Below are 5355 nucleotides of genomic sequence, written 5' to 3'. Positions count from 1 at the left end.
CAAATGAAATCTGTATACCTTTTGCTGGAGTGCAGGTCATGTGTGGTGGGGCTAGTGGTGTGGCTAGTGAAGTATGGGTACAGTCTGCTGGAGTCAGTCCTACATTTAGTGTCACTGGTTGTACAGCCAATATAAGTGGGGCGCTGTCTGATTTCTCCGGCACCACCACGTTTTTCAAGGACTTTGCTGGTGCTCCTTCAGGTTCGGCAATCACCCTCTTCCTTTTTGATGTTTGATGCACAAGAACAACATTGGAGTGGAAAAACATGGTATGATGACAGTTGGAATATGTATTGATAATGGATGGGCATGGCATCTCGAGTTATATGATGAGTAAACTAAGCAGATGGCGGTGCAACAAAGTAGAAGAAATGCAAGACAACATATGCAAGATACGCGCAATCAATAAAACCTTGCCAAATTAGAACAAGCACCTTGATGGGTGAACAGGACAGGACATCTGCCTTTGACTCCTCGAGGTTAGAATAGTCATTAGGATGATATTCTGAACAAGAATCAACAGGTGGGGAGCGTATGAGTTTCATTGCTTCCAGAATGGCACTCAATGCCTTGGTGCTAATTTTGTAAGTTATTGCAGCGTTCCACAATATTCTTCTGATGCGCGGATTCTGATATTCACTGTAATTGCGTATAATATCTGAGAACCATGAAAACATAAATAGTTGTGAGATTATCTTTGTAATGCAGATGGTATTCTAATATAGGGGCGCCCCTGTAAACACTTGTGTGCTATCACTGGATTCTGATGAGAGAGCTCATGTGTGCTGTAATATGGTGCGTGCATTTATATAATCTGGCACAAGTACACAAAAAATAGGCTCCAGAAGTAAGGATAGCTGGCAGATGATAGGTTCATAATATACTATATAGAGAGTTTATTGCCAAACCATGATAACAAGAGCACACAACAACTAGGCAGATCATAGTGTACATAACAGGGGTACACCATAACCACAATATATAAATCGGGAAAGTAGAACTGGCTTGAAAATACGGTGTTGTATTGCTGCTAGTAATTGAAAGCCTATCGATCATGTATAGGCCAGCTCTATCAGCTGTTGACTGCAGATGTCCCTGCGCCCCTTCCTGACAAGGAACATACTGTACGTACTAAATACAGAATAAACAAAGAGGAACATGTTAAAGAACAGAAGAGGGAGCATATTCTTGAGGTTCCGCTTCATTGCATACAATGTTGGTTGCCCACTCATGATGAATCACAGCGCCCAAAGAAATGCAATTCCATGTTGTCTCTCTATATGTGGCAATTTTGAACAAGAGTCATTAGGATCATATTCTGAACAAGAATCAACAGGTGGGGAGCGTATGAGTTTCATTGCATCCAGAATGGCACTCAATGCCTTGGTGCCAATTTTGTAAGTCATTGCAGTGTTTAGCTTCAAGAGTGGACTGCTGCTAGTGCGACACAAAGCAGCTACATAGATCATAGTGTAGATATAACGGGGAAAACCGTAAGCATCAGAGTAAAATCAGGAAAGTGGAACTTGCTGGAATATATGTGCTAGTATTGCTGGTATGGCTAGAAAGTCTTCGGATACCAGCTCTCTTCAAGTGAAGGTGCGGTACTGTTAATATCAGTGTTACTCTCAAAGGCGACACAGCTCCCCGCATTTCCTTGCTATTCTTATAGGATTCAAGTGGGCAGGTGACTACAAATCCTATTCCTATGTTTACAAGATCCTACGAATCAAAGAGGCTCAAAGTGTCCATCACAACCGACCGTATAGACCTCTACACTGCAAAAGTCCCTGCTCATCTTCAGTACAAGGAACATACTGTACCACTATCATACTCCCTCCGTTCCAAAATATAAGTCTTGGTAGAGATTTCCACTATGGATCACATACAGATGTATCCAGATACATTTTAGAGTGCAGATTCACTCATTTTGCTCCATATGTAGTCCATGGTGGAATCTATACAAAGACTTGTATTTAGGAACGGAGAGAGTACATATTAAAGAAGAACGGAAGAGGAACATGGTAAAGAAGAGCAAGCAGATTTTGGATAATAAAATGTTGGTTGCGCAGTGCCCACATATAATGAACCAGAGCGCATTAAGAATGCAACTCCCAGCTGTCTCTCGACCATTTCAGGCGGTTGGATGAAGATCCTACGTCTCCTAACCCATCTTCTTCCTCGTCTCTGATTCTTCCCATACAGAACACCGCACGGGCTGCCGGCCGGACCACCGGCCCCCGCCGCCTGTGTTCCTCCGCCACCCCCACCCCCACCCCCGCCCCAACCCCCACCCGCGTCGAGTTTTCTTCATTCGGCGAGGCCCCACAACCACCCGAGCCCCTTCGTTCACACCGGCGAACTCCAGCGAGCTCTGAAAAATCGACTGACCCAATTTTGAAATTTAGTCTACTGTGATTTAACTAGTGTGGAATATAAAAGGGGAAAACCATAAGCATTGGGAGTATAGTGTTGAGCGTGCCATGACGGATCTGAAGGTGCAAACCGGACAAAGGCAACTTCGCAACCAAGACAAGAAATCAGAGTAAAGCAGTGGCGATCTATTTTCTTGCTGCGATAAATAAGTTGAGCAGATACGAAAGAGTACTGCGTCTGGTGCCGCGCCGTGTACGCATCTGCTGAGAATTTGACGGTGCTGCGGTAGTGATGGCTGTCGGCAGCATGGAAGCAGATCTAGGAGGGTAGACGGTGGCGGTGGGGCGTGGTGGACGAGACGGTCGTAGGAGCAGCGCCGGCAAGGTGGACGACGGTGGGGATGAAGCGAGAGGACGGGATGCAAGGATCCCGGTCTGAAGCCGTGGATGAGAGAGGTCGATCTCTTGTAATGGACGGCGGCGTCAGGGTATCAGCTACGGCATGGTGGAGGAGGACGGCGGTGGATGGGGTGGCGGACGGCGGCGGACGGAGGAGGGTGGGGTGGAGAGGGTGTTTTGGCGCCCACGGAGTACGAATGGGGAAAAGGGAGGTAGAGAGGAAGGGGGGAACCATGTATTCAGGGCGCGCTTGTCTCAAATGCGAGGAAATTTACAAACTTAGCCCCCGTTTCAAATTTCTACTACATCACAGCAACATTAGTCGGTTGGGGATAGGACGGTAATCTCGCATACACCGAATATTTGCCGATGAGAGTTTGTTTTTGGCGCCCACCGTGTATGAATATGAACCGGGGAGGGAGTCGATTTCGGCCGAGGACACACTGTGTTTTGGCGCCCACCGTGTATGAATCCGGGTGAGAGGCGGTTACGTCACGTTTGGGTGAAATTACAAACCTACCCCTATCGAAACCTATAGAAATCCAGCAAATAGGCTTTGCGTGGCAGGGATAGGCAGTAGTGATTTCCATCTCGCAGATTTGGTTTCGAGCGGTTACTGCGACTTTCCCCGCTTCGTTCAAATTTTGCAGAGTGAACGTTTACCGTGCCAACTCAATTCGAATCCCGTTTGTATTCTTTTTTTTCCGGGCGGGATCCATTTTCAATTGGAATTACATTCTATATACATCATTTTTTTATATATACTTTCAAAAGCACAACACCATTTATACATAAATATGGTTTGCAAATGGCATGATCTCAGATTCATAAGGTTGTATCCATCAATTTGGATTTTCAAATATTTGAAACCACTTTATGTTGAAATCCAATGTATGCATTCCTCACTAACTGTCTCCAATTAATGTGTGTTCATGCGGGTTTTTTTTACTTCTCAAACATGTATAATGTGTTTCACACACGCAACATATAGTGTAATCTCGTTTAGACATTAATTGCATATAAACCATGCATTGTTTGTAATTGAAGAATGTATGGATCACCAATATTGATAAACTATATAACATTACACGTGTGCCCAAATTCAAATGAATATGCATGTTTGATACACCAATTTGCGTTATGATATTATCGATGTCGTGATCTCTAGTTTAAATACTTGAATCCCCTTTAATCCAGATATTCGTCTCATATAGCTATCACTCATGCTTATATAGGACTATCTCTCTGGACCTATACATGTTCATCGTCTCTCAGGTATCTCTCGTGCTACCTGTATGTCGACAATGATCTTTTATCTTCGTAACACACCGACGGTACTCTCTCCCTCGACCTTCATCACTCTATCTCTCTCTAAGTATATCTCGCTCCCTGCTATGTGTCTCTAACTATGATTCTCCATGTGGAATCTCTTTCTCTCACACAAACACAAAACTTTGTCTCCCGGGGTCTCATTTCTCTCTACTATTCCCATGTGTGCCACTCGCACACCCCTCATACAGAGATGTCTTTCGCTCCTTAGATATGAGAACCTACGACTCTTCCTCTTCAATGTCTCTTTCTCACACACAAACACAAACTCTGTCTCCCAGGGTCTCATATTTCTCCATTGTTCTCTTGTATGTCGCTCACACACACCCTCTCTCCCTAGATATATCTTGCGTTCCCTCGTATGTCTCTCTAGCTATCAATCTCGTTGTGAAATATCTTTCTCTCTCGCAGACACAAAACTCCGTCTCTCTGGATCTCATTTCTCTCTGATATCTGTTTGTATGTGACTCACATGCACCCTCTCTCTATCTCTCTCACACCCACACACATAACCCAGCCTTCTGATCCACTCGACTCCTATCTCTAACGCACACTAGCTAGCATCTTTATCTTTCTATTTATCTGTTTCTCCATCAACATTCTTTCTCGCCCTCACTCTTGATTCCTATCACGCACACTACATATGTTTCTCTCTACATGCAGTCAAGTGCCCTCTCACACACATATATAACTTCACCCTTTGAACCACCCGACGGTCATCTCCAACACCCAAACTAGCGGATGTCCCTCTAGCTAGCATCTCCATCTCTGTATCTATCTGTAGTTTCTCCGTCAACATTTCTTTCTCGCACGGAGTCTTGCTTCCTATCACCCACACTATATATGTCTCTCCATACATATGCATTTATAGGTTGGTCTCTTTTGCACAATCATTGCGCCTCACTCCCTCTGCTCGCCATAGATGCATGCTCCAGCCCACGCCACTATCTCTTAAAGACAAAAACACATGCTCAATTGTCGGGCCTTCTTCCTTGCATTCTCACATGCATGCATATTGTCATACCGATCCGTCTCTTCCATGTCGTTGATCTTATGACTTATGTCTTCTTTATTTTATCTCGATCATGCGCGCGCGCACACACACACATCCCACGTATACATGTATACCTCTCACACATGCACGTTCAAGGTCTCTCTGTCTCCATACGTACTTAATTACCCTCAATCCTAACGCCACATCGAATCGTTCTCCTCTTTTGTGCACATAACTTCCGCCTGGATGGGTAAAACA

Source organism: Triticum aestivum, chromosome 5D (genome assembly GCF_018294505.1).
Source record: "Triticum aestivum cultivar Chinese Spring chromosome 5D, IWGSC CS RefSeq v2.1, whole genome shotgun sequence".
NCBI lineage: Eukaryota > Viridiplantae > Streptophyta > Magnoliopsida > Poales > Poaceae > Triticum > Triticum aestivum.
This window is presented reverse-complemented; position numbering follows the sequence as displayed.